This window comes from Triticum urartu, chromosome 5A, assembly GCF_056163025.1.
Source record: "Triticum urartu cultivar PI428250 chromosome 5A, HENAU_Tu73, whole genome shotgun sequence".
Taxonomy (NCBI): Eukaryota; Viridiplantae; Streptophyta; class Magnoliopsida; order Poales; family Poaceae; genus Triticum; species Triticum urartu.
In genome coordinates this window covers 510,396,698-510,409,565 of record NC_141877.1, presented here as the reverse complement: position 1 = coordinate 510,409,565, position 12,868 = coordinate 510,396,698, and the positions used below count along the sequence as shown (strand labels likewise).

The following is a 12,868-nucleotide window of genomic DNA, read 5'->3' as shown; positions in this document are numbered from 1 at the left end:
GCCTACAGAAACAGATGACTAATTAGTTATTATCATATACTCCCTCCGTCCGGTGAAGAGTGTACATCTAGAAATTTTAGGACAAATTATGGAGTTAAGTAAAAAATGCATTGGAAAGATGCAAGTCACCATCTCTCTCCTCTTTAATCACCAACCCCCAATGAACTAAGTGCATGTAAAAACTAAGAAGACCATATGTAGACTGCTATTTGTCTTGATAACCGTGTGATGAGAGAGAAGTATTTTTTTCTACTTTAAAGTGCATTGGGAAGGTAGAAGTACACTTTTCTGTGGACAAATTTTGAAGCTAGATGTACACTCTTCACCGGACGGAGGGAGTAAGAGAGAAGAAGTAAATCTGCACCAGCAATGGAAGTAGCACTTCTGCTGATGTTGCATATAAGCCCCATGCAAGGTGGATAAGAAAAATGTGGGATGCGTACAACGCAATCATAAGTAGAAGCACATACAGTTACATGTGGAGAACTATAATGGTATAATGGTCATAAAATGTTGCGGCTATTATGTAGTAGTCAACCCACTAATTGTTTAACACAAGCATAGTAATTGATGAACAAATAGGCACCTTATTCATCAATTCTTCTCCTAGGTTTACTAGGTATCCTTACTTTTGGCATCGAGCTCCGTATTTCACCTGGTACAATCCAATTCAAGTAGTAATGAAACTTTATGCATATAAAGCTAGTAGCTAGTAGCTACTAGAGATACACTAGAAATATCACCTATAGTAAATTCAGTCCAAATTCAAATACTGTTCTTTGCTTCTAATCATGCACAGAAGACCCAGAAAAGGAGTGTCTAAAGAAAAGAAAAACACAAAGGTGATGTCAGTGTACAGGGCAGTGGAAATACTTCAACTGGGCAAACTATATTCACACTAGCATTTCAAAGAGCAAAGTTGCTTCAATACCTACAAATGTACAAGCTTGCAAACAACAATGTACTAGCAGGAAACAGATCACCACAATAACACCCATGACCTTATCCAGCATAGCAAAGAACAATACTCATGAAACAACCAAAAAGTGGAAACCTGCCAACTGATGTGGTCTCATTTGCTTTTCATGTCTTGGATGAATAGCAATGTCTAACGCAATGAGTTCTTCAGCGACTCTAACATCACCAACGGCAATATCGTCAGAATCCTTTCAACGCATTTCACAGAAATATGATCTTGACCTTGATGCCTGACATGAGGTAAACTCAATTCCAATGATACATTTAAATTTCATGAATGCCATGAAAAACATTGAAAATAATGATAAGCCAAAGTTCCATATTTGTTACTAAACCCATGTCATGCGCAATATTGCCAGGCAACATCATCTATCTATCTATTTATACTAAAAGCACAATATGGTAGAGATAGAAAAGTAGACTATAAATTCTCACAAAAAGGCAAAACATCCAACCGTTGGTTGAACAGACCAGCTTATTGATCAAATTTTTGCACAAACTATTCCATTTCAAAAAAAACATGTTTGAGCACAAACTGCATGAACCACATCCTACCATTGTTTATCCTCGCATACCTGACATTTTTATAATGCATGGCAACAATGCATCTAAAAAAGTGGTGCTTCCACTTTTGGAGAAGCAGGAAATAATAATCTGCCATGCTTCTGTTCTAGATTCTCGTTAACAAATCCAAACATGTATTAGTCTACAAAACAATATCTCAAATATCCCTGTTAAGCTAGAAAACAACCACAGAATTGACTATTAAGCTTCCCACAAATAATATTTGAACATAGGGCTATACTGCTACTGTAGACCTGTGTTTTTTGTAGACAAACAGAAAGCCAGGCATACACAAAGCCAACAAATAGACAATTGCATAAACTACAATCATAAGCATCAACAAAATCTATTGTATTAACTACTAGCATAAGCATCAACAAAATCTGAGACGATTCCATTTATCTATGCTAAACTACCACATCTATTACCATTGTCCCTTACACTTTTATATGAATCTCAAGGAACAAAACAAACAATTAATCTACATAGGCAGAGAAATGAGGAGTAAACAAGCACAAACCAAATTCAGGAAGTCAAGATTAATGCACATACCTCAGCGAAACACAAGGGCCTTCATATTATGGTTTCCCATTAGCATACAGAACTACAAAAGGCAGCAGATCAGCACTCCTCACTGTACACACAGGAGTCAGGCCAGGCAGAAGTTAGAATCGCATCACAATATCACATGGTCAAATTTGAGCACCAATATTTATCTTGTTTTTTTCAATCTTTTATGCATGGAAACACTACACCTAAAGAAGTGGTGCTTCCACTTTTGGACAAGCATCATACATGAAGTCGTTTATTCTTTACAATTTCTTCGACAAGAAACCCTAGCTGCCCTCTGCCTCCGACCAACGATCCGTTGTTGCGGCGCGGAGGGGAGAGGATTCTCTTTATCATCCTTTGTGCACTAGGTTTTGGTCCATGATGGCGGTGTCATCTCGAATAAAAGTCCTCCGGCTCCAATCCCATCTCGGTGATGCCTGTTGCGGCGTTGTTGAGGTGCCTAGAAGTTTTCATCTCCATTTTTCGTTATGGACGACGGGCTGGTTATTTGTGTTGTCCGTCAGCATGGATCCATGTGCATCGTCAAGGCAACATCGTGTTCTTTACCAACCTATTCTCTCAAGCCTTTGCAAGCAAGAACGCCGACTTGGTCTGACGATGCTAGCCCCGATGGCATCTTGACACTAGTCTAGTTAGGGTGGCCCAGCCCTTCTCTTGAGCCCGAGATATAACTAAATGTGTATCGCCATGCAATTATATGCAGGCTAAATTAGAAGGTAAGCATTGGACTACCCGAACTACATGTCAACATGGTCCTTAGATGCAGAAAGACTGTTTTGATTTGATCCAGTAATTCCATACAAAAGGGTCCTAGTTCTATGTAGTCAAATCTGAATGGCAAAACAAACAACACTTTACTGGCTGTACCAACTACCAAGATAGCATACCAGTACTAATGAGGGTCCTATTGTTTACCATTGCAAATTAAAAGATGTACACACAAAATCTACAGGTCTTCAAAGCTACTATGTTTAACTGTGGACAGCCATTGGCCTTTATACAAAGTCTCCAGCATGATGTCTTGTCATACAAAATAAATAGATTGCCAAACAATGTTCAGTTTATGTTGAAATAAGCGCATGACATGACCAGAGCGGAGAATACATTAGAGGCATCCAGATAAGGCATGATGGGAAAATAGCTCTGTGCAGAAAGAATCCAACAGCTAAATTAGTGTGTCTACTATAATGCATTAAGGCATATTCGAATAACCAGAGGATTGCACAAAGAATACACTAATATAATCACAATAGTAAACTGACAGGGAAATGTAAGTGGGATATGGCAATGACTTGAATCAAACATACTGGTCTTTGTGTAGACAAACCAAACATCCATTTAACTACTATGTCATGCAATCTAATCCAATCCAATTCAAATTCATGGATAAATTTGAAAAACATTGCAAGGTCAAATTGATGGGCAAATAGGTTCATGTTTTTCGGGTCATGGCCAAATAATTTCCTCTGAACTAACGCACACTCAACATTTCTGCTTGAGTTGCACATTTGTACGGAGCAGACGCAGTGTCGCACCATCTGAGAATAATTTTACAGAGCTAGCATCTCCTACTTTTGTTCTTTCTAGAATAAACATGGAAAGATGCATCATTTTCTTAGAAGAAGAGCCAAAGCGGCTGATACAACGTTTTTCGGCCTACTGTGCTAACCTGCGGGATTAGCAACCAAAATTGGCAATTTCTATTGACAAATGCAGTGACAGCTGACAAGAGAAGTATACAGAAACTAAGGGACGATTGCGGCTTGCCTCAGCTCCCTAGCGGCTGCTGCTTCACCCGTGGTGCGGGTGCGGCCATGCGCCACGACGCTGCCTGTTGCTCAGCCTCCCAACCATCCTCCTACGTGGCGCGCTCTCGCCATCGCTGACCGCAAATACGATGCCACACTGCACCTGCCGCCGCCATCTCCCTCTCCATCTCCTAGAGGGGCCCTCTGTGTGCGCCCACCCGTCAGACAGCAGTGGCTCTCAGTGGGCTTTCCCGACTAGGCCTCCATAATGTACATCTAACACAATTAAGAGGCCCAATACCAACCTCAAACACCATCACCATTAAGGCTCATCATCTCGCCATCTTCCTCCTCAGCTCGAATCCTCCCATGCCCCATTCTAAACAAAAAATGACTCCTTGCCGTTTCCTCCTTCCTCGCCGGCGGCACGGTTGGACAGAGAGATCCCCTACTATCTGCCACGGGCGGCAGGTACACGCACCCGCCACCAATGAGTCCACAGTACGGCACAATACAACCAAAAAGATCTTCACAATTCCCAAGCATCCACTGGAAATCAGGACGCTCGGCGGGCAGTTCCACACATCCCTCCCCTGCCAACGCGAGCCTCGCCCAAAACCGCAAGGAATCCTACCACCCCAACCCCGTGCGGCGCCCACACACAAAGGAACATGGATCGAGAGTCATGTCATATGGTTACTTGGTTGGCCGAAGTGTGATGGACACAATTGTGGCAATTTAGCCAAAAGAGCATGACAGGTGGGCTAGGTGACTAAGTGATTATGAAGCGAACACAATCGATCTTGCCTGAGTAACCCAACAACAGAAAACATCATTGGACCAAACAGAACTTTGCTTATCTTCAAGATAAGCAGCGTAAAGACCACCAGGCACATGCCATGTCATGGCCCTTGTGTAATCCACAATAAAACTATATTGATGTAATATGCCCACCAAACAGAAACCTTTTACTTTTGTAAAATATTGGTGATATGAAACCTTCAGTTGCTCATAACTGTATTGTATGGGCCACGCAGATACATGATAAGTTACGGTACAAAATGACAAACTAGAGCATCTCATACAACATTTAACTTTAAATAACCAATTCCAGTTCTAATATAGGCTCGTCATAGTGTATCAGGTAAAGCCTGAAAAACAATTTAATCAAGTTGTCCATTCCCACCCATGAGGTAACATAAGCAAGGAAGAATTTGCAAATTGATGGTTTCAGATTGATATATAAGAAACTAAGACCCACAAGGTTTATCGCCTAGCACGAGCCATCAGTTTACCTTGGACGGACCAGGAAGGAACTGGAGGTCCAATTTGACTGAGTATCGGTCATGCATGTCAAACAAATAACCTGCAAAAAGAAGCGCCATTGTTTATTTCAAGCCGACAACCAAACAGGTGTCAAATTCGTGCTATAACACTGACATATTTTGGGATAGTGAGACACAAACAAAATAAGGGATTATGCTAACTGTAGAAAGTATGAAATCAATCATCTAGGGAACAAAGTTGATGCACTAAAATACTAAAAAAGGAAAAATAGTAGTAGCAATACAAGGCACTTGTCTCAATATTCAGGTAAAAGTTATCTGGCAGATGCTGGATATGAAATGAATAAATGCTACACTTATATTTGCAAGATGTGTGATATATAAACAATAGTTAACACGCAACCTACTGGAAGTGAAACATGGCAGAAAAGAATACAGCAAAGGGATGTATTCTCTATTCTGCATGCAGATTCTAGCATGTAAACTCTAGCTCAGTAAGAACAGGAAAGTTGTGCAAACAAACAATGAAACAATCACCAAGGGTTGACAACTGTCGTAAGTACTTATGTAATAATCACAACTTAGGCACACAATGATATTGATACAAAGGATGTGCAGACCAAAGCTCAAAAGAATTGGTAACGTAAGTAGAAGGTATAGAATACTAGTAGAATTTAAGGGACACAGTTTCGGCTGACAATGATGTTATATTCACCTTGCAGATACTTCATGGCAGAGAAGGCTTGTGCAGGAGTTTCAAAGTCAACATAAGCTATTACATGTCGATTATTATATCCTGTGTTGACCAGCCTTACTGCACAGAACCCAGTAAAAGGGAGAAATATATCTAGAGAAGCAAGAGTCAAGTAGGTGAAGCACTAAATGGTGCAAGCTAAAACACAAAAGGAAAGACTGAGACACAAGATTGGTAAGAACGTAAACATACAACATAGTTCCCTTATTAATAAAATGACAAATAAACTCAAAATAATAATGGCAAAGGATACGTGCAAGTTCCCGTCTAGTACAGTTGGGTGGGAAACCTTCAACATGTAGGGTGCTTGATGCGTCTAAAGGAACATGTGGCTCATAAGAACCAACAGAAGGCATCTGTAAAGATGCACCAGGTCAAATAAAATAATCCACTACTTCACATTTACTTATGAAGCTGCTAGTCTTAATGAGGAACAAGGAATTATTGTGTTACCTCATTGTTTATGTAAGGCCCATAAGGCAGTCCCGTCGATTCATCAAATCCAGCCATTTCCAGCTCAAAACCAGTCATTCACGGTCCAAAAGGCATGTCTACAGAAGGGTGTAATAACTAAATTATATGCATGTATATGTTACTGAGAATGAATGAACTTCTAAAAGCCATTGAGCGCCACGTGACTCATGATTGCTAACAATCAGGGCTAAAGGGGGATGGATCCCTCCCTTAACTGCCCACTGTTAGGTAGAAGTGAGACCACTCCACCAATAAACGCGGATAGCACCCAAGCAGATAGGTAGAAGTGGGACCGCTCCACGAATAAACATGGATAGCACCCAAGTGGAGTCCCCATGGGGATTCAAACACAGATATGTAGGTTCAACAACCTGAACTCCTACCATTGGGCTAGCGCTCAGTTCTCAACTCATGATTGCTTGAAATTATTAATTATACCTACCATTTAAAAAGCAAGCCCGATAAAAATAAACAGAACAGCATTAACTAAAGTGTGGATCTAACTATATCACATATATCAAGAAATGAACATCTGGAGAGGGGGAAAAGGCAATCTCGTTGTTACGGCATTACCAATGTGAAAGGGATTTAAATAAGTTTAAAAAATGACGAGCATGTCAACGTTTCAGTATTGTTTGCTAATGATGACCTCATTTGTCATCTATGAGGTTAAAATGGACATATGCACGCTGATTTTTCATAACACGCATTAATAGAACAGCATTAACTAAAGTGTGGATCTAGCTATATCACAGATCAAGAAAGGGACATCTGGAGAGGGGGAAAAGGCAATCTCACTATTACAGCATTACCAATGTGAAAACGGTTTAAATAAGTTAAAAATGACGAGCATATCAACGTTTCAGTATCGTTTGCTAATGATGACCTCATTTGTCATCTATGAGGTTGAAATGGACATATGCACGCTGATTTTTCAAAACACGCGTTAACATGAGAGCATTAACTGAAGTGTGGATCTAACTATATCACATATCAAGAAAGGGACATCTGGAGAGGGGGAAAGGCAATCTCACTGTTACGGCGTTACCAATGTGAAAAGGGTTTAAACAAGTTAAAAAAAGAGGAGCATATCATCTACGAGGTTTTAATGGACATATGCACGCTGATTTTTCATAACAAGCATTAAAGATATTCACACGCATTGATAAATATACGGGACTTTGTGAGATGACAAAAATCTAAGCTGCCAACTGAAGAGATGGTGATTTATTTAACCTATCATGCAGCTCAGCGATGACAACAAATATACAACTAATGCCCAAATGGCAATTAGTCATACTCAACAAAATATTGGAAGGGTACTAATAGGAAAGAGGAGCTAGCTTTATTAAACTATTAATTGCTGCGTCAAAAGTAAGGGTGTGACCGTGCTACGACGCAGCAGCATGCAAAACCTAAGCTAGATCGACCAGATTGACATAAGCACTCTTGACCAATTCAAAATTCTAAAGATTTATAATATATTTGGTCATATGATGTCCATTTCAAAGCTCTTTAGAACAATAGTAGAAATATGTGCTGTCGGTTTTGCGCCAATGTTTTTAGCATAGCAAAAGCTGGGTAACACTTAATCCACATGACAAAATGCTACCAACACCATAGAGAGAAAAATCCCAGAACTGTATCCTATAACTATCCTACTTATGTCCTCAATTCTCATTAACAAATCCAAACCTTCAGTCTAGAAACCTGATGCCGTGATGCTTAAAAACAGGTGCAATCTAACAATCAACAACATCTCGATTATCGATGTTGAACCATGCATAAGAGAAACAACCACAGCGTTGACCATTAAGCTTCCCAGAAAAATCAAAGATATGTCTGTAGCCATATGCTTTTTACATAGACATAACCAAAAGCCTAACCGTACATATGGCCAACAAACAGACAATTGTATAAGCTACCAACATAATAATAATAATAATAATAATAATAATAATAATAATAATGATGATGATAATAAACTATTGTATAAACTACAACCATAAGCATCAACAAAATCTACTCGATAAACTACAACCATAAGCATCAAAAAATCTGATAAGGTTGCATTTCTCTTTGCTAAACTTTTATATGAATCTGCAGGAACAAAACAAAGAATTAATCTAACAGAGGCAGAGCATTGAGGAGTAAGCACAAACCAAAGTAGTCACTATGGTGACGCTTGAGAGGAGGGGGGCCAGCTGGCAAAGGCGGCTGTGCCACCATGTGTACGGCCTGTGGGTGATGCAGCGCCGCCACCGGTGGAGGTCTGGCACACAACAGCGGCTGGCCCATCATGTAATCGGCATGTGGAGGCTGCTGCACCGTCATTGGTGAAGCGACATCATAGAAGGACGGAGGTGCCATCATGGATGGAGGACCCCCGGGGAAAGGCAGAGGTGCCATCACAGGTCTGCCTTGTAGGGGCACGGTCATGAGCAGCTCCCGCAGGGGCATCGGCACCACCGTGTTTGCCCGTTGCATCACCGGGGGTCCTTGCAGGGGCGTCGGAGCCATCATGTTCACGCCTTGGACCGTCTTCATCACAGGCGCGCCTAGTGGCGGCGGCGGCGGGGGCGGCAGCACCGTCAAAGACCCTTGCTCGGTTGGGAGGGCCCCAGGAGCGCCATACAACCCCGCCACCGCCGCGCTGGCCTGGTGGACTGGGTTGGCGGCGAGCACCGGAGAGTTGGGGTTGGCCACGGCAGCCTGGTGGACCGGGTCGGCGGCGGGCGCGGGCGAGTTGGGGGCGGCGACGGAATCCTGGTGGACCGGATGTGCGGCGGACGCAGATGAATTGCGAGCGGCCATCTCTGGCGGCTGGTGGCGGAGAGAGCAGGACGTGCCGGATCTACTCGCCGGAGTGGGTTAGGGTTTCGGGGGCCGGCGGCGAGTGTGGGTCGGAGGAGGCGCGGGCTACGGCTAGGAAAACGAGGCATCCTTATATACGACGGTGCGTGCTCCGAGTTGCCGATTTTGGCATCCGGCTGTGGCATCGGGGTCGCCGTTGAGGAAGGAAACGCGGAGACGGCGATGTGCCTGGCGAGTGTTGAGCGCGCGGTGGCGGCAGTGCGAAATGGGTGCGAGGGTTTCGCGTGCTGGGCCTGGGTGGGTTTCTGGTGCAAACTCTGTGGGCCCAGAGTGCAGGTTTTCGACTGTCCATGGCACAGAATTGGATACCGACCCTCACAAAAACAGGAGGGCGATGCGAGGCACCGGGGCATCGGCCGAAAGTTTTGGCCGGTCTTGCCCAGCCCTTGGATGCGAGCCCGCGTGGCCATTGGATGCAGCAAAAAAAAGATTCGTCCTAGGCTTCTTCTACTTCGGGTTAGATCTGCAGCTCCTGCTCGGTGTCCTCGTCGCCGCACCTCCAATCCCCTCTGGTGGTCGTCCTCGTCGCCGGTCTCCGTCCTCGTCGCCGGCTCGTGGCCCTCGCCCCCGGTCGCCGTCCCTGTTGCCGCCAGGTCGCTGTCCTTGCCCCCGCTTGCCGATCTCCGTCCGTGTTGCTGCACGGTCGTCGTCCTCGCCCCCGGTCGCCGTCCTCGTCGCCCCCGGTCACCGTCCTCGTCGCCCCCGGTCGCCATCCTCGTCGCCCCCGGTCGCCATCCTTGCCGCCCCCGGTCGCCGGTCGCCATCCTCGTTGCCACCGGTCGTTCGGCCGGCTCCCCTGGTTGAAACTTTTTTGTCATTATCGCTTGAAGCTTTTTCTCCTGGCAGTTGAAGCTTTTTCATTGCCGTTTGAAGCTTTTTCCACCATTGAAGCTTTTTCCCGCGGTGGAAGATTTTTTCTCATGCCACTCTTGAAACTTTTCCTCTAGCTGGATGATGCTTTTCCACAAAAGGTTTAAGCATTTTATTCCTTGGTGGAAGCTAGACACTTGACTAGTTCCAGCAAAAAACGATGTCGGCTGTAGCAAAAAACGATACCGGATGTAGTGAAATCTGTTGGTCCAGCAAAAAACAGATGTCGTTGTAGCAAAAAAGCCCGCTAGATGCAGCTCCGATGCATGTCACCGCTTGTTGTAGCATCTGTCACCGCATCGGTTGTAGCAAAAAACGAGGCTGTTGCAACAAAAATGTCGTCCTCGTCGTCGCCGGTCACACCTCTGTTGTAAAAAAGCGTCATGACCACATGAATGGATGTAGCAAAACACACAGATGGTAGTAGCAAAAAATTGACATGATTGTAGCTTTTCTCTCAATGGTTGAAGCTTTCCCCTCTATGGTGGAAGCTTTTCTGTAAACGATTGAAACTTTTTTCGTTTTGAGCAGCGTTTGGGTGAAATCTTCCTCTATCATTCGGTTGCAGCAAAATCACAGAGAGACGCCATGGCCGTCGTCGAGGAAGATTTGTCAATCTCTGGTTGAAGCTTTTTCATCTGCGGGTTGAAGCTTTTTGTCAAACGGTTGTAACTTTTCCTGTATTTTGTTGTCTGGTTGAAGCTTTTTTATCTACTGGATGTAGCTTTTTGTGTCCATGGTTGTAGCACGGGAATACGCCGTTTGCAACTCTCCCAGTACCACGGTTGTAGCTCTTCCCTATGGCCATGGTTGTAGCACGGGCATCTCGGTCCTCCCGACGTTTTGCCTGACGCCGGTTGCAACAAAAGGGGAAGAGAGGAGGAGGAAAAGGGAAGAGAGGGAGAAGGAAGAAAAAAGAGGTGGGAATGCGAGCGGGGCTGCAACCTCTATATCCATGGCCAACGGCGAGCTGCTCCACGCGCTACAATGAAGGAGGCGAGATAGGATCAGACGGAGGCGGAAGGAAGAAGAAGCAAAGAAAAAGAAAAAAAAGTAAAAAACGTTTGGGTCAACTAAGCGCGCGTGTGCCAGCGTGTCCCGCGCGTGAAAAAAAGGAAGCGATCGGCCAAGCGCTTCGTCCGGCGCACCGTACCCAAACACTTACCAAAACAAAATTGAATACCGAGGGACAGCTAAAACGACCAATTGTATCCACTGTCCAAACCCCGCCCACTCGTGTATACCAAGGGAGCTCATCGAGAGTGCTACGGCGTCATGGAGGGAGTAACTTGTTCGCTCGATTTTTCACCCCTTTTGACGCAGAACATCTACTCAGAATTCCACTATGCACTAGTAGAATCTCAGACTTTTGGGCGCGGAACAAAAAACATCGAGGCATATTTATAGTCCGCTCGGCCTACCGCATGATTGTGAGAACAAAACTTAACATAGAAGAATGGCTTGAAGAAAGGGTAGGCTCATCTCACACTACTTCAAAAAACAGTGAGTGGAATTCGATATGGAATGTTTAGGTTTCATCAAAACTTCAAGTGTTCATTTGGTGACTAGCGCAACACTCAATTTCATCTGGCGAAGTGCTTCATCGCAGGAACATGGCTACCGCGGGAGCATGAGCTCCGTGTGGGGCGCATGATACCTGGCGGCATGCTGTTTTAAGTTGTCCCATGTCCCGTTGTACCTAGGCCCTATCTTTGGATCCCGGGGTCGAACAGTTGAGTATGAACCAGAAGGAGAATGCAAGGCATTGTATCTTCACCATGCATGCCACTCTTCAGACTAACGATTTTGTTCGGCTTATGGTCACATTATGGGTGCTTTGGGGGGCTCGAAGATAAGCTCGACAAAAAGGTATATTTCAAAGCCCCCGTGCTATCAATGGTTTCATCACATTTTACCTGGAGGAAATTCAAAGGTTGGCAAAACCTATGCGAACTGCTTCTACTTGGGTTGCACCAACTAATAATAGGTGGTTATCCTCTCTAGTAAGCTTTTTGGAAGTGAACGTTGATGCCACAGTTGGACAGAGTGGAACTCATGGGGCAGTGATGACAATGAGCAGAGATTAAAATGGGGTGTTCAAAGGAGCCTCGACAATTGTCTTCCCTACTATTTCAGACCCAACTACACTTGAAACTATGGCGTGAGAGAGGCATTGGCTCTTTCAGAAGATCTTTACAATCAATGCATACATGTGGCCTCCTATTGCAAGATTGTGGTGGACGAAGTCAGGAGTGGAAGTTGCGCACAATATGGTGCAATCATTCGGGAAATCAATAACGTGCTAGTGATGTTATTTCATGTAATATGGTCCATGAATTTAGGAGTTCAAACTATGAAACTCACAGTCTAGCGAAGCATCAAGCATGCATTAACTTTAGGGGTTGGCCACCATGTTTGGTTAGGTTAGCCCAGTAAATTTCCTTTCATCCTTGTAAACGTTGTGATGAATTAATAAAGCTTCGTGAGATTTTCTCAAAAAAATTAACTTGTCTAAAAAAAGTAGATTTGGCTAAAAAAAGTAAAATTGCCTCAAAAATAGAAAATGTTCTTAAAAATGGGAACATGGTACCCTGCAGCCGATTGAACGTCGGTCGTGATCTGGTGGTTTTTTCTGATGTTGCATGCATTCGTCCAACACGTTACAATCTCATATTTGTTTGCTCCAAGCATACAATGATCTGCTGCTCTAGGTGTCAGCTTCAAATGTTGCATTCATGTTGCAGTTT

At 43.9% G+C, this 12,868-nt stretch overlaps 1 pseudogene; it reads right to left on the bottom strand.

The window, feature by feature from the left end:
• Positions 1-4,993: 4,993 nt before the first annotated feature.
• Positions 4,994-6,434, bottom strand: LOC147972349 (RNA-binding protein 1-like; annotated as a pseudogene).
• Between the last annotated feature and the right edge of the window lie 6,434 nt (positions 6,435-12,868).